General features: G+C 44.2%; 1 long non-coding RNA gene across 1 annotated transcript in view; it reads right to left on the reverse strand.

Moving 5' to 3' along the window:
* The window catches only part of LOC126175090 (uncharacterized), a 163,741-nt gene extending 140,720 nt beyond the window's left edge, over nt 1-23,021 (reverse strand). Inside the window, exon 1 of the long non-coding RNA XR_007535522.1 lies at nt 22,918-23,021. This is a non-coding gene — a long non-coding RNA (uncharacterized LOC126175090). The remainder of the gene's footprint in view (nt 1-22,917) is intronic.
* Between the last annotated feature and the right edge of the window lie 3,048 nt (nt 23,022-26,069).

The following is a 26,069-nucleotide window of genomic DNA, read 5'->3' on the forward strand; positions in this document are numbered from 1 at the left end:
ACGCGTTCGCCATCCTTCACTGTCCCTCAGCCGGCACGAAGACATTTGTATCACCATGTCCGTGTTCATCCACTGTGCGACTTCTGAATCGGCTCAAAACCTTTGTCGCGGAAAAAGCGTCTTGAGTCAAAGTTCAATTGCTACCACCTGTATCACCTTATCTCCCATCTCTCCAGTCTGATACACACACACACACACACACACACACACACACACACACACACACACATATACACTCCTGGAAATTGAAATAAGAACACCGTGAATTCATTGTCCCAGGAAGGGGAAACTTTATTGACACATTCCTGGGGTCAGATACATCACATGATCACACTGACAGAACCACAGGCACATAGACACAGTCAACAGAGCATGCACAATGTCGGCACTAGTACAGTGTATATCCACCTTTTGCAGCAATGCAGGCTGCTATTCTCCCATGGAGACGATCGTAGAGATGCTGGATGTAGTCCTGTAGAACGGCTTGCCATGCCATTTCCACCTGGCGCCTCAGTTGGACCAGCGTTCGTGCTGGACGTGCAGACCGCGTGAGACGACGCTTCATCCAGTCCCAAACATGCTCAATGGGGGACAGATCCGGAGATCTTGCTGGCCAGGGTAGTTGACTTACACCTTCTAGAGCACGTTGGGTGGCACGGGATACATGCGGATGTGCATTGTCCTGTTGGAACAGCAAGTTCCCTTGCCGGTGTAGGAATGGTAGAACGATGGGTTCGATGACGGTTTGGATGTACCGTGCACTATTCAGTGTCCCCTCGACGATCACCAGTGGTGTACGGCCAGTGTAGGAGATCGCTCCCCACACCATGATGCCGGGTGTTGGCCCTGTGTGCCTCGGTCGTATGCAGTCCTGATTGTGGCGCTCACCTGCATGGCGCCAAACACGCATACGACCATCATTGGCACCAAGGCAGAAGCGACTCTCATCGCTGAAGACGACACGTCTCCATTCGTCCCTGCATTCACGCCTGTCGCGACACCACTGGAGGCGGGCTGCACGATGTTGGGGCGTGAGCGGAAGACGGCCTAACGGTGTGCGGGACCGTAGCCCAGCTTCATGGAGACGGTTGCGAATGGTCCTCGCCGATACCCCAGGAGCAACAGTGTCCCTAATTTGCTGGGAAGTGGCGGTGCGGTCCCCTACGGCACTGCGTAGGATCCTACGGTCTTGGCGTGCATCCGTGCATCACTGCGGTCCGGTCCCAGGTCGACGGGCACGTGCACCTTCCGCCGACCACTGGCGACAACATCGATGTACTGTGGAGACCTCACGCCCCACGTGTTGGGCAATTCGGCGGTACGTCCACCCGGCCTCCCGCATGCCCACTATACGCCCTCGCTCAAAGTCCGTCAACTGCACATACGGTTCACGTCCACGCTGTCGCGGCATGCTACCAGTGTTAAAGAATGCGATGGAGGTCCGTATGCCATGGCAAACTGGCTGACACTGACGGCGGCGGTGCACAAATGCTGCGCAGCTAGCGCCATTCGACGGCCAACACCGCGGTTCCTGGTGTGTCCGCTGTGCCGTGCGTGTGATCATTGCTTGTACAGCCCTCTCGCAGTGTCCGGAGCAAGTATGGTGGGTCTGACACACCGGTGTCAATGTGTTCTTTTTTCCATTTCCAGGAGTGTATATTTCTCCAAGTTGTCGTCCGAAAAACGGAGTTAATGCGAAGGTCGCAAACCTATGGACCACACTGTGCACACAGGTCATTTTTCTAGTTACCGTATATTTTTCACCGTATTTTTTAAATGTGTACTCATACATTACATCCGAGAACAAGTTGATTCTTTGGTAGTACAGCCATTTACTTCCCGAATCTTATACATCTACATCCTCCTCCTATACTCTGCAAAATCACTATCGGGCAACGCGTTACCTCCTCCCACATACGCCTCACGAAAATGCCTTGTCGGATCAGAGGACCCACCACAGTAGCCTTACCTGATCGCCGTTGACGATGGCAAAAAATAATTTGTGCGTGTGTTTGGGGGGTGGGTGGGTGGAGGGAGGGGGACAGTGATACTCGAAGTACCCGTCAACAAACACTGACAGGTTGGTTGCAGAGTGTAGATTGTAACACCCCACCCGTCACTTATCTGGTTTTGGCGTGTGCTCATCCCAGCTAATTGACTAACAGATCAACAGAGAGTGTAAAACTGCCGCATTATAGGATAACGCGAAAAAAGTAATAAGGCCCTGTGACTCCTGATTGAACTGCGGTGGCAGTGTTGACATTAATTGATTCAGAATTGGTCACTTTTAATTAAAAAGGGGTGCACATTGATGTTATATTCAGCTATTGAACACCAGATGCAAATGTTGAACATAAAATTAATTAAGAAAGTGACTTGGGATTTCAACTACTTGATTGAAAACAGATGCAGTCGATTAGCACAAATTTATTTTAACTCAAGACCTTCAATCATCACATTACGAGACTCTCCTATCAGGCAGTGGTAATAAATTGCGTTTGCGTGGAGTAAAGCGCGATAACTCAAAAGTAATTCCTATCAACTGACCCAGGCGTAATGCGCAGTGCAAGAAGAATTCTACAATACACTGCCCGCGAAACCCTTGTGGAAACTTTGCCAACGTGATCCAACAAATTAAGCAGTGGCCGGAGTGGGCGCAATATCACCGAATACAGTGTGGCGGAGCGTCGTCGTTGTGTGGACGTCAGCCGACCTCGTAGTGCTGCAAGGCTGCACTCGTCTATTCACTCTTAGCTATCTTGCTCAGTACATACTGAACCAAAACTTCCAATGTCCAACTTCAATCGTTCCATTTGCTAAGCCCTAAACTGCAGAGATGCTCACTCCTTCTCAGGCAAGCTGAGTAAATAATGTAACGTCCGCACTCTAGGCAAGCTGGGAATGGAAGACTACTACGGAGACTTCTCACAGCCTGCTCTTCGCCTCGGTTTCCCCTCCAGCAAAATCACTTGCGCCAATTGCAGCGCAAGTCGTGTTAATTATGCATCGCTTCCCAGCGCCGACCAATGCCTGCTCTGGAAAGTGAACAAATTTCCCACAAAATTTCCCTTCCTCTCAACATCTGCTATTTAGCTCCTCCCAGGCCACCCATCAAGATTAGCGTCTGCACAAAACACCAATTTTTCCGGAATTCTGACTCCCAGGAGAGTACTTCAAATTCCTTGGTCCTATGTTCCCATCGGAGGCTGGCATATTTCATTCTGTCGCTCTTCACCTGATTTACTTCAGACTCTGTGGACTGTGAATTCAGCGTGAAGTTGCTATAGTCACGAACACACATATTTTGGCCTCTGTTGACCGCTCCACCATAGCTTTGCACGGCTTACTCGCATGTTTCACTGAAAACAGGATGACGGATATTTATCAACAGGCGTACAAGTTCTCTGTCTGCTTCCCGGTACAACAGCATGGGGTCAACCACCCACTCACTATCACTGATCTTAAGGCAACTGGAGGCTGCACCCTGTTACCACTTTCTCAGAGCTTGAGCCGCCCTAAGCTGCCTATTGTCGCTTCCCTTCGCCGCTCCCCAGCCAGGCATGGTCAACTCTGTATACTTCCCTGGGATAAACTAGCCTCCAGTAAATCAACGCATTTCCACAAAGTTTTCATGTCATGTGAATTACTTTAAAACCATCACCCAACATTAATTATTCCAATACGTCCATACTATACCCTCTACAAGATGCGTTGTGCCTTGTCAGTCATTTTTGTTCAGCTCTACTGTTCGCTCAACGTGTGTTAGGTGATCTTTAATGACTTCATGTAAGGGGCATAGTTCTTGCCATCTTACAAGATATCCGCATTTGGTCCATCCTACTTACCCCTGACTCAATGACCGCCTGTGGAAAAAAATCTGGCGACATCTCGTCGTCTCCGTCTACACCTACACTGACGTGACAAAACTCATGGGACAACGATATGCATGTATATAGATGGCAGTAGTAGTGCAGACACAAGGTAGAAAAGGACAGTGCATTGGCGGAGCTATCATTTCTACTCAGGTGTTTAATGTGGAAACGTTTACTACTTGATTATGGAACTAGGGAATTAACAGACTTTGAATGCGGAATGGTAGTTGCAGCTAGACGCATTGACATTACATTCCGGAGATCGTTAGGGAATTCAATATTCCGAGATCCGTAGTGTCAAGAGTGTGCCGAAAATATCAGATTTCAGGCTTTACCTCTCAACACGGACAAAGCAGTCGCCGACGGCCTTCACTTAACGACTAAGAGCAGCCGCGTTTTCGTAGAGTTATCAGTGCTGACAGACTAGTAACACTGCGTGGGATAACCACAGAAATTAGTGTGGGACGTGCGGCGAATGTATACGTCAGGAAAGTGCCGCAAAGTTAGGGGTTAATGGGCTACGGCAGCAGACGACTGGCTGAGTGCTTTTGCTAACAGCAAAACATCGCCTGCAGCGCCTCTCCTGGGCTCGTGACCCTAGACGACTGGAAAACCTTGACTTATTCAGATCCGGTTTCAGTTGGTAAGAGCTGAGGGTAGGGTTCGAGTGTTGTGCAGACCCCTCAAGGCTATGGATCCAAGTTGTCAACAAGCCACTGTGGAAGTTGGTTGTGGCTCCATAATGGTGTGGGTTGTGTTTACGTGGAATGGCCTGGGTCCTCCGGTCCAACTGAACCGATCGTCGACTGGAAATGGTTACGTTCGACTACCTAGAGACTTTTTTCAGTAAACAACGATGAATTTATATGGATGACAATGCGCCGTGCCACCCGGCCACAATTGTTCGCGATTGGTTTGAAGAAGATTCTTGACAATTTGAGCGAATGATTTGGTCACCCAGTCCGCCCGACAATAATCCCATTAAACATTCGTGGGACATAATCGCGAGATCAGTTCGTGTACAAAATCCTGCACCGGCAACACATTCGCAGTGATGGACGGCTATAAGGCAGCATGGTTCAGTATTTCCGCAGGGTACTTCTAAGGACTGGTGGATTCCGTACCATATCGAATTCTGAACTATGCCGCGCAAAAGGAGCTCCGACACGATATTAGGAGCTATCAAATGACTTTTATGACCTCAGTCTATACTCCGGAAGCCTCCATATGATATATGGCGGACAATGCTACCACCCACCTTCCCTATTGTAGTTGCGAATGGCGCGCGGTTAGCACGAAAAAAAGTCGTGGTGGCCAATGCACAGGCACAAGCTGGAAATAATTTTAATGAACGTTAAGCATCTCAGATAATAGTTACATGAGTCTGGGACTGCTTCAGGCTTGTGCTAAACTTTTGAGGGCCGAAAAACCATGAAATTGTTAGCCTTTTTCAGTTTTTCGCTCATAACTTAAAAAGACACAGCCTACAGAAAATTTCCAAATCTCCAAAATGAAAAAGAGTATAAAATTGTGCGTAGAACAACCTACTTAAAAGTTAAGATCGCTTCAGCATTTAGTACAATCTACCGTCAAAGATCAGCAATTTTTCCCGTCTTGGCGGAAAAGTGAGTTATGCTTATTTTCCAACGCTTTTAACTCAAAATCGGTTACTCCAAATGAAAAGTGTGGTTTATGAAAATTTTAGAGCATCAAATTCGGCGACAAAAGAGCTCTTATATTTTAAAATGCACTCACTCTTTTGCGAGGGTACAAATGAAAACGTGAAAGCATTCGAAACGGTAAGTTCCAGCTAACACTTCTTTTCGAAGTCATTTCTAAGCCCCAAATCATCGAAATTCGTACAAATATTCAAATATAAGTACAACTTAGTTTTAGTGAGGTACCTACGTACCTAGGCAGTTAGCTCTATGTATTAATATTAATTAAGTATCATGTCAGTCCAAGATGATAACAAATGGAATTAAAAATTAAATAAACGTATCAACTGAAAGGTTTCATTAATGGAAAAATTCTTTAACCACAATATAAAACTGACGAGAGAGAAACTTTTTGCCAACATTCTTTAAGCCATTATTGTTCTGTATTTACGTTCATTTACGACATATTTATCTTTTTATGTTTTTCTGCGTTTCGGGGAAGAGTGCCGACCTTTGGCGATAGATTGTGGCTAAATCGCTGAACCGACTTTAACTTTTTACAATGTCATTCTACGCTCATTTTTATGATCTTTCATTTTGGTATTTTGGAAATTTTCTGTAGGATATATCGGTTTCGAGTTATGAGTGAAAAACTGAAAGGAGTCCAACAATTCCATGCCTCCGTTAAAGTGAGAGGAGAAAGTACAAACTGGATCGAACTAGGAAAAGGAGTGAGACAAGTGGCGCTGAGCAAGTGGCGCTGAGCACTATGGGACTTAACATCTGAGGTCATCAGTCCCCTAGAACTTAGAACTACTTAAACCTAACTAACCTAAGGACATCACACACATCCATGCCCGAGGCAGGATTCGAACCTGCGACCGTAGCGGACGCGCGGTTCCAGACTGAAGCGCCTAGAACCGCTCGGCCAAACTGGCCGGCGGAGTGAGACAAGGACGCTGTCTATCACCTACCCTTTTCAACCTCTACTTGGAAAATATGATTGACCAATGCTCATTAGATGACAAAGGAGTGGAAATTGGAGGAAGAAGAATAGAGCGTTTGAGGTTTGCTGACAACATGCTCCTTCTAGCCACAGGGGAAAAAGAATTAAAGGATTTAGTGGACACCATTGAAGCTAACGGAAAAAATTATGAAATGAAAATACACCCCACGAAAACAAAAATATTGGCACTAGGAGGAAATAAAGAAATAAAAGTTATGCTGAATGGAGAAATATTAGAACAGGTGCAAAATTTTAATTATCTTGGAAGCACGATAGACACCGACTGGAAGTGCAGCACAGAAATTAAAATAAGGATAGCAATTGCAAAAGAGGCATTTTACAAGAAAAGGAGAATTTTCTGCAGCAGTTTGGACAGAGAAGACTCATAAAACGTTTTGTATGGAGTGTGCTTCAGTATGGCGCTGAAACATGGACTTTGAGAAAGAAAGACAGAGAAAGTCTGGAGGCTTTTGAGATGTGGACATGACGGAGGGTGGAAATAATAAGTTGGATGAACAGAGTAAAAAATGAAGAGGTACTGAGAAGAGTGGGAGATAAAAGACAGTTATTAGATGTAATAAAAAGAAGAAAAAGAAATTGGATTGAGCATATATTAAGAAAGAATGACGGACAGATAAAAACAGTTTTAGAGGGATATGTAGAAGGGAAAAGGAAGCGAGGAAGTAAGAGATTTCAGATACTGGATGATATGATGGACGGTACAACATACAGCAGCCTTAAGAAGGAAGCAATGAATCGCATAAAATGTAGACGCAAAGGACCTGCTAATACAGCAGAAAACTGATGATGATGATGAATCACTACAAGACATATACGCCCTGGACTGAAGAATATTCCCAGTTTCCTCTCGCACACTTGGTACTTGGACTTTTGTCACCACGTTCTTGCGAGTTCTTCGGGTATTTCTTTGAGCGTCTGCGTTCCAGTAATGTTCTCCTGCCACTCAAATATGCGTATGACCATTCACAACACCCATCTCCGTATATCCTCGATGTCGTCTGTTAGCATCACCTGATCCCATACACTACAGCAGTAGTAAAGCATGGGCGCCAGAAGCGTTTTGTATGTAACTTCTTTTTCGGACGAACTGCAATTTCCCAATAGCCAACCACTGTATAATACGCTGCCATTCATTTGCCTACAAATGATCATATATTCTTGTTCCACTCCATATGTCTGCTAATTCTTAATACCGAATTTTTGCATGACGAGACTGTTTCAGTTGTGCTTCATTAAGCCTGTATTTGAAGGATACCAAGATTTTATGTTTCTCGAATAACAAGACTGTACTAGGTGCCAGTCTTTTCACCTGTCCGATATTTTCTCGAGCTCTAACTGGATATTACTGCAATTCTATAGGAATAGAATTTCCCCTGGGAAAAGTCCGATTTTTCAATTAACACTATCCGCAATGTCATTAATGTACAAGGTGATTCCAGAATGCCGGCCGCGGTGGCCATGCGGTTCTAGGCGCTTCAGTCCGGAACCGCGCGACTGCTACGGTCGCAGTTTCGAATCCCGCCTCGGGCATGGATGTGTGTGATGTCCTTAGGTTAGTTAGGTTTAAGTAGTTCTAAGTTCTAGGGGACTGATGACCTCAGATGTTAAGTTCCATAGTGCTCAGAGCCATTTGAACCATTTGTTAAGTCCCATAGTGCTCAGAGCCATTTGAACCATTCTTCTATTGCCAGCTCTTTGCATTCCATATTTTGGAACGAGGTAGCATGGACCAAAACAAGAAAAAAATGCCCAGTTAACATGTGCGCTAAAGAGCATAGCTTAAGAGCTATGAAGACTTGTTCAGTATAATAGAAGTATTTCACACTAGCAAAGATGAACAAATGCTCGTAGCTGTTAAGGTATGCACTTCAGAGACCACGTCCAGTAGATAATTACTTCTTCTTCCTCCAAAAATATTGAAAGCAACGATCTGGCAGTAGAAGAAGTCCACTATCAAAGGCATCGGAACGAGTTTCGCTTATAAAATTTTTGTTCCTTACCTTAAATTGGTACAGTTACGCTGCTCCATGATCCCTGAAAATCTGTAATAACATCACGGAATCATCCTGCACAACATCAACTGCGGCGGTCCTAATAGACGCCCCTGTGACATACTAGATTGTGTGACTTCAGTGTGCGTAGATGGCTCTCCATACTGCTGAGTCCTACTTGTCAGGAAATTTTCGATGCTGTCGCAAATTTGTTTGGTTATCTCTCATGCAAGATGTTTTCCCCCAGAGGGCGAAAATGTGGTAGTGAATTAAAGGATTTTCGGAAAACTAGAACACCGACTGAAGTTTGTTCTACCTACGGCACGGAGAATGTTGTGTGTGAAGAGAGCGAGCTGAGTTTAGCATGGTGAACTTATTTTTAATCCATGCTCATTTGCAATTTTCTGGCCGTACAAACGCAGGTGGTAACAGGCGGTAGGTGGAAGTGGATGGACCAGGATCGAAGTCAGGTTGTTCCAGCTTCCCAAAATCCAATGGGGTATGGTTTCCATGGTATGGCATGTGTAAAAGTGAACTTAATGCACAATAACAATCCACTTTTTTAATTTTTTAATTATTGGAAATCAACGTTTCGTGCATACTGCTATCTTTAGTTTGTTGGCCAACATATCACATCATTTCGCTCTATTGATCGTGCGCCCCTCTTACAGGTAATGTTCAACAACAGGGTCTGTTGAGAGCCAGGAAAGACTTAACCTCACCCATTCCGTACAAAACTGACTTTTGAATTTATTCTTTGTTGGCTATCCCGTTCGGTGCCGCCGCATACTGTGGTATTTTAATGCTGGCTCCCCATAGTGGCGGATCCACACTTCGTTTGATACTACTTTTCTGCTACAAATGTTTCGTCTTTGTTGTAGCTCCCGGGTAATCGTTGTCTTGCCTCAAAGCTATTGCGCATATTCACGATTACGAACTCTGTGGCAACTATTTTTCACAAACTTCAAGGAAGCGACTCTTGTTATTAAAGACGATGTCACGGACAGAGCTCAGAACACCAATCTTCATTCTTTTTCTTGTAGGGAAGCAATCTCGTCGCGGTTGATTTCATCGGCAGAACATAACCTGATTGCACCAGGTCAGTAATTTAATCCACCAGGCAACAATTAGCATATTGGACGAAAGATGGCAAATGGCAGAATGTGTCTTCGGGCGCTGTTTAGTTGATGCTCATGTGTTAACTCTTGTAGAGTATGTACGGCAAGTCGATCCAGAAGACGACGGAATAACGCAATATATTTTGCAGTAACACGTATTATGGGAAACGCAGAAGGAGAGATTAGAAATGAAAAGACGAAAAAATGAACACAGAATGGGTTTCGTGATGCCATAATGTGATTTTAAAATAAAAAATACATAAATAATTCGAGTTTCTCTTCTCTTTTTTTTCAGTACATCGATGAAGGTCATCTCGGCTGCTCAATTTTTGTTCATTGGGAACTGCACATTCCACAAGCACTGCCGCTCCAGTAACAGCAACATTTGCGATTGTATCGCCACACAAACGAACGCGCTGGCAGTCTACAACAAACAGAGCGTGACGTAGCAGATTCTTACGAGTTGTCTTCTTCCATTGAACGCGCAGCTTGCTGTGGCCCCGGGAGGAGAGCAAATTTTGGTATTCTCGCTCTCATAGCTGACGCTGGTTACTACGCTGGTAGAGCGGCGTACTTGACTAATAGTGCATGCAATACGTTTCACATTCTCTCTATGAATCTCAAGAAGTACTACTAAATATTAATCGATCTTTTTGATACTTAGTATATCAAATTCTATGGATAACACTATCATTCTGTTGAAATTTCATAATCAATATATTCAATACTTTCGAAGATAGAAATTTTTACCTAAAACACATAATAACCCTGCTGGCTTTGTGAAACCGAGTTAGGGATTGTAATGTATTCATCTATAGTATCAATGGAAACTACAGCCAAGAGGATAGCCCCATATAAACTAATTTTCTGGAATTTTCTTTAGTTTCATTACCACAGATTTCTGACGTAGTTAAAAGTACTTTGGAAAATTATTATTTCATCGTGTTTTGGTTGGGTGAGTGTTTTGGAGGGATTGAGATAGTGAATGGAGGACACACGTAATGTGAGAGTATGATATTGTATTAAGACTACGTGTGAGAAAGTTAGTGTGCAATACGGGAATTTATGACGCACGGCCGAGTAAGCTTGATTTTGTAAAATGCATCCAGAAGATGCTTCGAGTATTAAATTTAATAGGAATTTATCTGTGGAAAGGAATCGTAGTTTTTCTTTAAATTTTATTTAGTTTCGGAATCGCGAAATTTCTTGTCTAATGTCTAGAGTAATGTGATAGCCTGATATTAGAAACACCGCGAGTATAGAAGTGCTCGAGATGATCTGATGGGCTGCTTAAAATACTAGCCAATAGGAATTTAGCGTTTCCCGTGCGTTTGAGTAGGGCTTTGTGCCTCAGATCTATGAGTATAGTCGCTCGAAAGCGACTTTCTGGTAAACACCAATGTTAAATTCCACTGATCGAATTTGTACCAAAATGAAGAAGTCCGCGCGTTTGATCGATTCTCGTATAGTTGATAAAAAGCGACTACAGTGTTGAGTGTTTTGTGAAAGTTTGGGCCTTGTGAGTGGTTTATTTAAGCAGAGATTCAAATGGTTCAAATGGCTCTGAGCACTATGGAACTTAACATCTGAGGTCATCAGTCCCTTAGAACTTAGAACTACTTAAACCTAACTAACCTAAGGACATCACACACATCCATGCCCGAGGCAGGATTCGAAGCTGCGACCGTAGTGGTCGCACGGTTCCAGACTGTAGCGCCCAGAACCGCTCGGCCACAACGGCCGGCAAGGAGAGATTCGCCTGTGAACATTTCGTCATATATATAGGGCGACAATTATTGAACTATATAAAAATACATAAATTAGTTACAAACTACAGGGTGCAGGCACTTTAACCAGCATGTAAAGGGCACTACAGATATTCGGATTTAAGTTATGACATGTTCGATATGTTTGCTATCATTGGCGATGATGTGGCGCACACGAATTCTGCATGGCCCGCTGAAGTGTCGGAGCATCCATGCCCTGTGGTATCTGCCCCGGGCGGCAATTTCGGGGGGCGTCAAATTCATATTCTTGAAGAAAAATAATCTTGCTTCACAAAGCGCCTAGCATCCAGTGCACGTTAGTCTATCGATTATTCATATGAGTTTGAAACACATCCCAGTTGGTTTTTGAACATTTTTGAACACGTTCTGAGTTGATTTCTGAACGAATCATAAGCTGATTTTTGAGTTCGTGCATAGTGTGCGTGATGTCACTACCAGGGGAATCCCCGCCGCATCTAGAACTAAAAAAAATTCCCAATGACAGGAGGGGACGGGGCTACACGAGTACACGATCTGAGCCCGAATAAACCCAAACGGGTGAATGCCAATCGCTGTTTGTTTTTGCGGTTGATTAGCTGTGCGAATGATCAGCACTGTTATAGTTATTAGAGAAGTCCATAGATTCAGACTACCAGTGTGGAAATGAACGACAAACAGGAATAACAGGTAAGAAAGATTACATATTATCTTCTCGGTGTATCCAAGAAAATGAAAATCTGACAAAAATTTTTGCCAGATCGCTACATTACTAAGGACTAGTTGTACAGTTCCCGCTTAGCAGCCGCTTTAAGTTCTGTTCTCGGAAAAGCGTGGAAAACGCGTTCCACGAACGCCTAACAACGCCAAACCGGAGAATAAACGGGGAATAACTGAACCGGTGATTCTGGCAGAGTTAGTGAAATATACAGGAGAATAAGTTTTCACAATGGCAGCAATAGTTACAGAATTAGTGATAACAAGATTATTTGTTAGGACGAGGAAGGAGAAGAAAATGGCTCTGAGCACTATGGGGCTTAACATCTGAGGTCATCAGTCCCCTAGAGCTTAGAACTACTTAAACCTAACTAACGTAAGGACATCACACACATCCATGCACGAGGCAGGATTCGAACCTGCGACCGTAGCGGTCTCGCGGTTCCAGACTGAAGCGCCTAGAACCGCACGGCCACACCGGCCGGCGAAGGAGAAGAAACAGGTACATCACACAAATTATATGGAAAAGTATGACGATTCCAAATTTATATAAAAATTTCATACAACCACTACTACTACAACTACTACTCTTCGGTCTCGTGTTTCAGAAAATGGAGCGTATGAATGAAATGCGTAAAAGGCATTTTATATTGGTACTGCTTGAATTACATTCTGTCGTGCTATTCAAGTAAATGAGGTAGACAAAAATGACCATTTGTGCTAAAACAGTCTTGCTGCAATATTGGAAAGGCCTATTTCATTTTATCTATCAGACAAATACAAAATAGACGTAATCAAATCGAAAAACACCACCCGTCTTGGGTACTATTCGTATTGACGGCTTTTTCAGCATTAGACAACGACATTTTGATTTTTAATGTAACAAAAAGTTTGACGAACTTTGATGAGGTAATAGATTGTTTCACAGAAAGGAAAGCGCGCCGAGTAAAGCTGTAGCAAGAATAGAGAGAAAAAAACTGCTGGGACCTAAGGTTTGAAGAAATGTGTACCGTCTTGCTTGTCTCTTTTTAATTTTATGTCACACAAAAGAAAAAGTTATTATCCAATAATCAATAAAGGGCGCAAATTTTCTGAAGAGTTCTTATTCTCCAGGTCACAAATAATCCCACCCAATATTAATTGTGAGATTTTTTTTAAGGGCTAGGATGTCATCTACATCTACATCTACATCTACATTTATACTCCGCAAGCCACCCAACGGTGTGTGGCGGAGGGCACTTTACGTGCCACTGTCATTATCTCCCTTTCCTGTTCCAATCGCGTATGGTTCGCGGGAAGAACGACTGTCTGAAAGCCTCTGTGCGCGCTCTAATCTCTCTAATTTTACATTCGTGATCTCCTCGGGAGGTATAAGTAGGGGGAAGCAATATATTCGATACCTCATCCAGAAACGCACCCTCTCGAAACCTGGCGAGCAAGCTACACCGCGATGCAGAGCGCCTCTCTTGCAGAGTCTGCCACTTGAGTTTGTTAAACATCTCCGTAACGCTATCACGGTTACCAAATAACCCTGTGACGAAACGCGCCGCTCTTCTTTGGATCTTCTCTATCTCCTCCGTCAACCCGATCTGGTACGGATCCCACACTGATGAGCAATACTCAAGTATAGGTCGAACGAGTGTTTTGTAAGCCACCTCCTTTGTTGATGGACTACATTTTCTAAGGACTCTCCCAATGAATCTCAACCTGGTACCCGCCTTACCAACAATTAATTTTATATGATCATTCCACTTCAAATCGTTCCGCACGCATACTCCCAGATATTTTACAGAAGTAACTGCTACCAGTGTTTGTTCCGCTATCATATAATCATACAATAAAGGATCCTTCTTTCTATGTATTCGCAATACATTACATTTGTCTATGTTAAGGGTCAGTTGCCACTCCCTGCACCAAGTGCCTATCCGCTGCAGATCTTCCTGCATTTCGCTACAATTTTCTAATGCTGCAACTTCTCTGTATACTACAGCATCATCCGCGAAAAGCCGCATGGAACTTCCGACACTATCTACTAGGTCATTTATATATATTGTGAAAAGCAATGGTCCCACAACACTCCCCTGCGGCACGCCAGAGGTTACTTTAACGTCTGTAGATGTCTCTCCATTGAGAACAACATGCTGTGTTCTGTTTGCTAAAAACTCTTCAATCCAGCCACACAGCTGTTCTGATATTCCGTAGGCTCTTACTTTGTTTATCAGGCGACAGTGCGGAACTGTATCGAACGCCTTCCGGAAGTCAAGGAAAATGGCATCTACCTGGGAGCCTGTATCTAATATTTTCTGGGTTTCATGAACAAATAAAGCGAGTTGGGTTTCACACGATCGCTGTTTCCGGAATCCATGTTGATTCCTACATAGTAGATTCTGAGTTTCCAAAAACGACATGATACTCGAGCAAAAGACATGTTCTAAAATTCTACAACAGATCGACGTCAGAGAGATAGGTCTATAGTTTTGCGCATCTGCTCGACGACCCTTCTTGAAGACTGGGACTACCTGTGCTCTTTTCCAATCATTTGGAACCTTCTGTTCCTCTAGAGACTTGCGGTACACGGCTGTTAGAAGGGGGGCAAGTTCTTTCGCGTACTCTGTGTAGAATCGAATTGGTATCCCGTCAGGTCCAGTGGACTGGCCGACTGGGAGCAGGACAGGCACCACAGGACATTTTAATTTCCTCTCTCCTGAATATGGATTTGATGGCTTCCATTACCAAATCTACACGTTTGAATTCCACAGAGTGAAATACAGTGGCGTGCGATAGAAGAATGTTGTGCGAAGAGGCGTGACACTGCACGTTGGTAGACTTAAGCCCAAATAACATGTCTTACATTTCCTCGAACATATACAGAGTAGTCCATTGATTGTCACTGGGCCAAATATCTCACGAACGCTTTCTGACAGATGGCGCTGTAATAGTCACAAACGTATAAGTACGTGGTATCACTTAACATTCCGCCAGTGCGGACGGTATTTGCTTCGTGATACATTACCCGTGTTAAAATGGACCGTTTACCAATTGCGGAAAAGGTCGATATCGTGTTGATGTATGGCTGTTGTGATCAAAATGCCCAACGGGCGTGTGTTATGTATGCTGCTCGGTATCCTGGACGACATAATCCAAGTGTCCGGACCGTTCGCCGTATAGTTAAGTTATTTAAGGAAACCGGAAGTGTTCAGCCACACGTGAAACGTCAGCCACGACCTGCAACAAAGGATGATGCCCAAGTAGGTGTTTTAGCTGCTGTCGCAGCTAATCCGCACATCAGTAGCAGACAAATTGCGCAAGAATCGGTAATCTCAAAAACGTCGGTGTTGAGAATGCTACATCAACATCGATTGCACCCGTACCATATTTCTATGCACCAGGAATTGGATGACGACGACTTTGAACGTCGTGTACAGTTCCGCCACTGGGCACAAGAGAAATTACGGGATGTATCGTGCGGCATTATGGGAGGAAGGATAATTGGCCCCCATTTTGTCGATGGGAATCTAAATGGTGCAATGTATGCTGATTTCCTACGTAATGTTCTACCGATGTTACTACAACATGTTTCACTGCATGACAGAATGGTGATGTACTTCCAACATGATGGATGTCCGGCACATAGCTCGCGTGCGGTTGAAGCGGTATTGAATAGCATATTTCATGACAGGTGGATTGGTCATCGAAGCACCACACCATGGCCCGCACGTTCACCGGACCTGACGTCTCCGGATTTCTTTCTGTGGGGAAAGTTGAAGGATATTTGCTATCGTGATCCACCGACAACACCTGACAACATGCGTCAGCGCATTGTCAATGCATGTGCGAATATTACGGAAGGCGAACTACTCGCTCTTGACAGGAATGTCGTTACACGTATTGCCAAATGTACTGAGGTTGACGGACGTCATTTTGAGCATTTATTGCATTAATGTGGTATTTACAGGTAATCACGCTGTAACAGAATGCGTTGTCAGAAATGATAAGTTCACAAAGGTACATGTATCACATTGGAACAACCGAAATAAAATGTTCAAACGTACTTACGTTCTGTATTTTAATTTAAAAAACCTACCTATTACCAACCGTTCGTCTAAAATTGTGAGCCATATATTTTTGACTATTACAGCGCCATCTATCACAAACCGAAAGAAGTGGCCCAACTAAATCATTCATATTTCTTTACGTACTACACGAATATGTAATAAAAATGGGGGTTCCTATTTTAAAAAACGCAGTTGATATCCGTTTGACCTACGGCAGCGCCATCTAGCGGGCCAATCATAGCGCCATCTGGTTTTCCCCTTAAAGCTAGACAAGTTTCGTTCTTTGTAGTTTTTTCGTTTGACTCTTATTTCGTGAGATACTTGGCCCGGTCACGATCAATGGACCATCCTGTATACTTTAAATTTCAAACGCGACAGAAAGATGTGCGCTTCAAAATGAATATATTTTTGAAATATCGATTTTTTAAACGTTTTGACGTCCTATCTCAAATGCTCGCGGGAGGGAGAGGGCGGCGCCACTATCGAGTTTTGCCGCGGTTCGGAGATATCGTAGTGAGGGGCTGGCAGGTAGTATAGTGAGGCCAGTGGAGGTGTTAGTTGAAAAGAGAAATAGCAGCTCAAAGCTTTGGGAAACCGACGACGGCCGGGTGAGCGGTATACTGCTCTCATGCCGTCAGAACCACAACCCAGTAACGAGACTGCCAGGCTATGAAAATGCCTCACGTCACCAAAGAGTGGCTCATAAGGCCGGAATGCTGATTAGTAACTAACTGGTGCTTGTTCATCCGGAAATGTGTCAGCATCGTAGGTCATAGGACTAATTACTTCAAAAAATTAAAATTAAAAACCGGCAATTGCGAGTATGTTTACAGCTGTGAGGATTCCGTACAAACTTAATTATATACGTAGATAGTTCATCTATATTAAAGCAGAGTTACTAAACACAGTCTTCCGAAATCCCTTCACCAGAAAAGAAGAAGTAAATATTACAGAATTCGAATCAAGAACAGCTGCCAACATGAATAACGTAGAAGTAAATATCCTCGGAGTAGTGAAGCAACTTAAATCACTTAATAAAAACGAGTCTTTTGGTCCAGACCGTATACCAATTAGGTTCTTTTCAGAGTATGCTGATGCAATAGCTCCGTACTTAATAATCATACACAACCCCTCGCTAGACGAAAGATCCGTTTCCATAGACTGGAAAGTTGCACAGGTCACACCAGTATTCAAGAAAGATAGGAATAGTCCACTAAATGACAGGCCCATATCATTAATGTCGATATGCAGCAGGATTTTGGCACATATATTTTTTTCTATCATTATGAATTACCTCGAAGAAAACGGTCTGTTGATACACAGTCAACGTGGGTTTTGAAAACATCATTCTTGTAAAACACAACTAGCTCTTTACTCATACGAAATCTTGGGTGCTATTGACAAGGGATTTCAAATTGATTCCTTATTTATAGGTTTCCAGAAGGCTTTTGACACTGTGACACACAAGCGGATTGTAGTGAAATTGCGTGCTTATGGAATATCGTCTCAGTTATGCGACTGGATTCATGATTTCCTGTCAGAGAGGTCACAGTTCGTAGTAATTGACGGAAAGTCATCGAGTAAAACAAAAGTGATTTCTAGCGTTCCTCAAGGTAGTGTTCCCTATCTATGTAAACGATTTGGGAGACAATCTGAGCAGCCCCATCAGGTTGTTTGCAGATGATGGTGTCGTTTATCGTCTAGTAGAGTCATCAGAAGAGCAAACCAAATTGCAAAACGATTTAGAAAAGATATCTGTATGGTGCGAAAATTGGCAATTAACCGTTAATAATGAAACGTGTGAAGTCATCCCTATGAGTGCTAAAAGGAATCCGCAAAACTTCGGTTACAGGATAAATCAGTCAAATCTGAACGCCGTAAATTCAGCTACATACCCATGAATTAAAATTATGAACAACTTAAATTGCAAAGAACATAGAAAATGTTGTGGGGGGAAGTCAAACCAAAGACTGCGTTTTATCGGCAGAACACTTGTTCTTGAGAAAAAAGGGATATTAACAGGCGGACAGACAAAGGAACAACGAAGTGACCCTGTAAAGGTTCCGTTTTTACAGATTTAGTTACGTAACTTAAAAATGCGAGGAAGAAAGTACTGGGGGGCTGGCATTTAATAACAATGGCGTGGTGGTGGCCGTTGGGTCTTGCGAATCTATCCGATAGACTACACCATCAGATACAGGACCGCAGCGTGTTTTCTCAATATGGGATGACTGGAAAATGTAGCTACCATAATAGGGGAAGAAATAAGAGACAAACGTCAGTCAAAGAGGTGGCGGTAAACGGGTACGGGATAGCAGTGACCCGGGCCGGAGAGCTTATACCTTATTTCCCAACATCAGGGAACGGTTGTAAACGTTTTGTTTCATACAGAAAATTGTAATTTTGGTAATATTTTGGATCTCACGCGGAAAAACAACGCTTCAACAGCGGCTCAGTAATACACGGCAACTTCTCTGCCAAAGATGTTACGCTGCGAGAGACTTACGAGGACCATTGTTTAGGAGTGGAGTGCAGTCCTAAAGAGAGAGAAAGAGAGAGGGGGGGGGGAGGAGTCGAGATGTATCTTGTGATGGAGTAACATGTGTTTATGCCGTGCTGTGTGCTGGCAATAATTTTCTTATATTATTTTTCATTTATGGAGAGACATGTTGTAAATTCACTCAGAGGACTTCAGAAGGTTCTGTAATAGCGCATTTGCCTAGTCAGTCAAGTGTAGTAATTAATTTGGTCAGAGATTTAGAACTGGAGATTTTTATGATAATGTAACAATGTGTGATTAACTGATCTTTCTTCAAAGATGGCTAGCATACGTGTTTCAAGGAAAGTAAAGAGAATTTGTTTTTCCACTATTAATGTGAAGTGAATTTTGTCTTACTGATGTAAGGTTTTGCTGATACAGTTACTTTATTGTTTTTCCACTAATCAGCATTCGTTTCTTTATTTCAAGTTTCACATACATCATTTTGTTTTCCCAAGTTTCTTCGTAACAGAACATTAAAATGGTTCAAATGGCTCAGAGCACTAAGGGACTTAACATCTATGGTCATCAGTCCCCTAGAACTTAGAACTGCTTAAACCTAACTAACCTAAGGACATCACACAACACCCAGTCATCACGAGGCAGAGAAAATCCCTGACCCCGCCGGGAATAGACCCCGCCGGGAATAGAACCCGGGCACCCGGGCGCGGGAAGCGAGAACGCTACCGCACGACCACGAGCTACGGACTAACAGAACTTTCATTGACAATGGTCATTACAGTAATGAGATTTATCAGCACAGAAGTTTTGTGGATTTTTCTATAGCTTAATGAACGCATTGCACATCGCGTTGCTAGTAGTTTGAATTTTTATTTTCTAACTAGCGTTGCAGCAGCAGCCACAGTAGTTAGGAGGTAGCAGCAACACGGAATTTATTCATTGTGCAAACAGGGAAGCTATTTATAATTTACGTGTGATACAATTAACTTTCCAACAGTGACATACTTTTCAGGCAGGTAATTTTTGATAGCTATTCATGTTTCATATTTTTCTCGCAGTCAGATTGTATTATTGCTAACAGGACAGTTCTTAAAATTTAACAGAACACACTGTGCTCTCGCCACGAGCATTGCAGTACACAGTTTAATGTTGCATTTCTGATTAACTTTTGAATTGCTGATCACTTTTCAAGAATTACGAGATTACTTACGAACTTAAATACGAGCTTAACTGTTTCTCTAACCACGAGTTGAACTTCACATTACGACGCAAATAAAATACTAGTAAATAGAACTAGACATTGCCATAGAACAAAAACAAATCATTCGCTTTCACGGTTAGAAATGAGACAAGTCGACCCCAGCAAAGGCATGATCCACTTCCTGATTGGACATGACCACTACCCGATGCGTTTAAACCGCATGCGTCTTATTGTTAGTGAAAGAGAAGTGTGTACTTGTGGGGAGAGAGGTTCCACAGAGCACGTCGTAATGGACTGCACACACTTCTCAAGGGGCCAAATGACCAGAGCACACGTAGGGGGACTTGCACAATGCGGTTAGAGACGAAACAGCATGGAAAGAAACTGATAGCACGGTAGGCTCGTTCTAAGAGGTCCTACACCTTCAGCACATAAGAGAACGACGAAAACGGCATAACATGACAACCAAGGCACAACAAACACTCACGTGACAACATCTCAGAGGAAGATGGCGAAACTGACCAAGCAATAATATGCAGGACGATGACAATTTCCTTGACCAAATTACCTAGTACATGGACCGTGATATGTTATTAGTAACCACACAAACCAGCTGTAAACGAATGGCTCGGTTTCTTTCAGAGGTATCTCCCCTCCACCCAGCTAGACTTGGATAGAAGTAATCTATGACTCACGTGTAGCCTTTCCTATCCTTCAGTTTCAACGAATTTCTAACATCTTACTTAACACCACCCATTTCCGTCAGTCATTACTTACATTTTCATTGTAGCTCACTATTATTACCTCAGTTTTTAATGCTGAAAACAGCAACTGCTTTTGATATGGCACAATTTATGCTGCCAAACAAAAAATTGTAAAATATACGACCCATTTTTAAAATACTAGACAACAGGCCTCTAAATATACAACTGAACAAATGAAATTAAAAGAAAATGAAATGTTCGTTAGGGTGGTGGTGGATGGGGGCACTTCTCACAGCCGAAAGATGATGCAGCAGTACCTATTGGGGGGGAGGGGGACAAAAAATATGAAAACACCCAAAGCACGACATTTTACCACGCCTTATACGATGTAGGAAACACACACGCCGCGCGGGGTAGCCGCGCGGTCTATGGCGCCTTGTCAAGGTCCATGCGGCTCCTCCCGTCGGAGGTTCGATTCCTCCCTCGTGCATGGATGTGTGTGTTGTCCATAGCGTAAGTTAAAGTTAGATTAAGTAGTGTGTAGGCTTAGGGACCGACGACCTAAGTAGTTTGGTCCCATAATACATTACCACACGTTTCATTTCAAACACACTGACACTCAAAACAGGTTCCAATCGTATCGTGATGGATAAATACAGGTCCTTTATGGTTTTCAACAGAATCTTATACCATTCTTACTGAAAATAGTGGGAAGCTCACGTAACGATGATGAAGGTGGATAGCGATCCTGAACCCTTCTCTACGAAGAAGACCATGATCCAGTGACTGTGGTGGGCAGAGGAGATTCGACAATTCGTGTTTGTACCAAACCAACCAGTCCCGGATAATGTGAGCTGCGTGCGGTCCTGAAACACAGCGTCACCGCTGAGCAACAAACATTGTAGCGTGCGATGGAACTGGTCAGCCATATAATCCTTGGCAGTGATTGCAGATTAACATGAGGCCCGTGGAATACCACTTTATGGCTGCCCAAATTATCGCTGAAGTCTAACCGTGTTTCAGTCTTGAGACGTAAACTCTGGCAGATGTTGGGAACATTGTGGAACAAGATTCATCTGATCAAATGACTCTCTTCCCCTGCTCCATTCTCCAGGTTTCACGGCATACGCACCACATTTCCCTGTTACCGGCATTTGCATCACTGATGAATGGCAGTTGAATCCCAGCTCGGTCTGAAAATACCTGCTTATGGAACTCCTGTCATGTAGTTTTGGTGCGAGTGCGCGTGCGACATTCAGTTCTGCAGTGACTTTTGGAGCTGTCGTCCTCCTATTTTTCGTCACAGTCCTATTCAGTGACCGTCTATGACGACGACTCAACACGCCCGTTCGTTTGCGTTGTGACTTAGCGCATGATGATTTCCCGCATTTCCTGTATGCAGGACAAGGAAGGAAGAGTGAGTTTAACATCCCGTCGACATCATTAGGGACGGAGCACAAGCTCGGATTGTGTCAAGGATGTGGCAGGAAATCGGCCGTGCCTTTTCACAGGAACCATTCCGCCATTGGCTCAAATGGTTCAAATGGCTCTGAGCAATATGGGACTTAACATCTGTGGTCATCAGTCCCCTAGAACTTAGAACTACTTAAACCTAACCAACCTAAGGACATCACACACATCCATGCCCGAGAGAGGATTCGAACCTGCGACCGTAGCGGTCGCGCGGTTCCAGACTGAGGCGCCTAGAACCGCACGGCCACACCGGCCGGCCCGCCATTGGCATGGGTCGATTTTGGGCAATCACAAAATACCTAAATCAGGATGGCCGGATGCGGGTTTGAAGCGACGTCCTCCTGAATGCGTGTATGCTGTGTAAATCTTCGCTAGGTACTTCTTAAAACACCAAACACTTCGGCTAGCTTGGTTACCGAAGCACCCAAACAATACGCCCGCGTTCGAATTCAATCACCTCTTACGTAATGCACTCAAAACTACACAGAGCACTGTTCCGACTGCTACCGACACCTGCAAATTATTGAGGACATTGCGCAGGCGTCTTTCACCGTCAAATCTATCACCATCTGCAGGCTTAGCTAAGATCTGCATTCATGTTCAAGCATGCATTTCTCGCCCTGTTTCCGTATTTGTACCCACCCTGTGCGGGGAAATCGTGTGGCCAAACACGCTCGGTGAGCACGTGACCTGTGGAGTCAGACTGGTTGGTTCGAGCAAAGGGAACATGCAGAGGTCTGTGTCGTGTCGAAATTTGCACACGTGCACTCCAGGATAGCTCGCGAATGCATTGCGTGCTCATTCCGGATTCCTGTACTCACTCGGCACTGGTGCTTACCTTGAAAGGCACAGAAATTCACACAGGGCGGCTGAATGCAAACACAGTGTGCGAGTTGGAGCTGTCGCGGTGGCCTGCACAGTGGAACACGTGTAGCGGTCGCGGCGCAGTTTGGCGCGCAGAATCGGCACTGGCTGCGTAGCAGTGCGCCCCACCTCCGGCCAATTACCGCGGCGGGTGTATTTATAGCGGCCGGCCGCTATTGTTTTCTAATCGCGCAGGTAGGGGGTGACGCCCGCCGCCACAGCGCACCAGCTGCCCGGCTGTGGAAGAGCGCTACGGCTCCTCGCGTCCAAACAACTCAGCCGGCCTCCGCACTGCAGTATCACTGTGGGCCGTGGAGACGGTTTCTGGACAGGCATCAAGTCGGAGGCAGGCAAACCCAAGAGGAATACTGTCAACAGAGAGTGTCTGCATATGCGTTACAACGCTCTGGGTGGCAACAACACTGGCCCGTGTATTTAAATCTTCATCTGTTGTGGCTGACCGGTGTGGCCGTGCGGTTCTAGGCGCTTCAGTCTGGAACCGCGTGACCGCTACGGTCGCAGGTTTGAATCCTGCATCGGGCATGGATGTGTGTGATGTCCTTAGGTTAGTTAGGTTTAAGTAGTTCTAAGTTCTAGGGGACTGATGACCACAGATGTTAAGTCCCATAGTGCTCAGAGCCATTTGAACCAAGCCATTTCGTCTGTTGTGGTCTTCAGTCCAAAGACTGGCCTGATGCGGCTCTCCATGCTACTCTATCCTGAGAAAGCCTCATCATCTCCAAGTAAATAACGCAGCCTACATCATTCTGAATTTGCTTAGTGTATTCATCTCTTGTCTCCCTCAACGATCTTTACCCTCCACGCTTCTTCTCCAATACTAAATTCGTGATCCCATGATGCCTCAGAGCGTGCCGTACCAACCAATCCCTTCTTCTAGCCGGCCCTGTTGACTCAGGGATAAAGACGTGGCTGCACGATCCGTTAAAGCCATGCGGATACGATGCCTGTCATCTCGACTGCTAGTGATACGAGGCCATTGGGATCCAGCACGGTGTTCCGTATTACCCTCCTGAACCCACCGATTCCATATTCTGCTAACAGTCATTAGATCTCGACCAACGCGAGCAGCAATGTGGCGATACGATAAACAGCAATCGCGATAGGTTACAATCCGACCTTTATCAAAGTCGTAAACGCGATGGTACGCATTTCTCCTGCTTACAAGAGTTATCACAATAATGTTTCACCAGGCAACGCCGGTCAACTGCTGTTTCTGTATGAGAAATCGGTTAGAAACTTTGCTCATGTCAGCACGTTGTAGGTGTCGCCACCGGCGCCAACCTTGTGTGAATGTTCTGAAAAGCTAATCATTTGCATATCACAGCATCTTCTTCGTGTAGGTTAAATTTCGCGTCTGTAGCACGTCATCTTCGTGGTGTAGCAATTTTAATGGCCAGTAGTGTATAACACGAAAAAATGTTTTTGTCATTTTTCATCCGTCTGTCTTTATATCCGTCTGTTAGGACCCCTTTTTCTCTAGAAGAAATTAGTTAGTTAGTTACATGTTCCACGGATCATTTTGCACTATATAGCGTAATAATGTGGAACGAGTCACTTTACATTCACATCGTAAATTAATTTACACATACGATTACATTGTAAACATTTCTAAGGACTTTTTTTTTTCAAAAACAAAAAAAGACATACAGATGTGAGATAGTAATTTATACCCACCACTTTTACACATTACAATAATAGAAATATAGAAATTCTTCTATAAGGAGTTGTCAAGGAGAAACTTTATCGGCCGGTCGGGGAGGCCGAGCGGTTTTAGGCGCTACAGTCTGGAACCGCGCGACCGCTACGGTCGCAGGTTCGAATCCTGCCTCGGGCATGTGTGTGTGTGATGTCCTTAGATTAGTTAGGTTTAAGTAGTTCAAAGCTCTAGGGGACTGATGACCTCAGAAGCTAAGTCCCATAATGCTCAGAGCCATTTCGAACCTTCATCTAGTCAACTTGTGACGCAAATTCCTCTTCTCCCCAATTCTATTCAGTACCTCCTCATTAGTTACGTTCAGCATTCTTCTGTAGCGCCGCACGGGAGCGCCGTGCGATCTAAGGCGTCTTGCCACGGTTCGCACGGCTTCCCCGTTGGAGGTTCGAGTCCTCCCTAGCGCGTATGTGTTTTCCTTAGCGTAAGTTAGTTTAAGTTAGATTAATTAGTGTGTAAGCCCAGGGACCGATGACCTCAGCAGTTTGGTCCACTTGAACGTACCACAAATTTCCAAATACTTCTGTAGCACCACATTTCAAAAGCTTCTATTCTCTTCCTGTCTAAATTGTTTATCGTTCATGTTTCATACCCATGATTACATTCCACACAAATACTGACACTTTAATCTATACCCAATGTTAACAAACTTCTCTTCTTCAGAAACGCTTTTCTTGCCATTGCCAATCTGTACTTCATATCCTCTCTCCTTCGAGCAACATCAGTTATTTTGCCCCAAAATAGAAAAACTCATCTACTACTTTAAGTCTCTCATTTCCTAATCTACTTCCCTCATCATCACCTGATTTAATTCGACTACATTCCATTATTTTTTTTTACCGAGCGAGGTGGCGCAGTGGTTAGACACTGGACTCGCATTCGGGAGGACGACGGTTCAATCCCGCGTCCGGCCATCCTGATTTATGTTTTCCGTGATTTCCCTAAATCGCTCCAGGCAAATGCCGGGATGGTTCCTTTCAAAGGGCACAGCCGCCTTCCTTCCCCATCCTTCCCTAATCCGATGAGACCGATGACCTCGCTGTCTGGTCTCCTTCCCCAAACCAACCAACCAACCAACCATTATTTTTATTTTGTTGATGTTAATCTTATATCCTCCTTTCAAGACACTCCATTCTGTTCAACTGCTCTTCCAGGTCCTTTGCTGTCTCTGACAGAATTGTAGCGTCATCGGCAAACCTCAAAGTTTCTATTTCCTCTCCATGGATTTTCATTCCTACTCGAAATTTTTCTTTTGTTTCCTTTACTGCTTGCTCAATACACAGACTGAATAACATTGGGGATAAGCTACAACCCTGTCTCACTCCCTTCTCAACTACTGCTTCCCCTTCATGCCCCACGATTCTTATAACTGCCGTCTGATTCCTGTACAAATT

This window comes from Schistocerca cancellata, chromosome 3 (genome assembly GCF_023864275.1).
Source record: "Schistocerca cancellata isolate TAMUIC-IGC-003103 chromosome 3, iqSchCanc2.1, whole genome shotgun sequence".
Taxonomy (NCBI): Eukaryota; Metazoa; Arthropoda; class Insecta; order Orthoptera; family Acrididae; genus Schistocerca; species Schistocerca cancellata.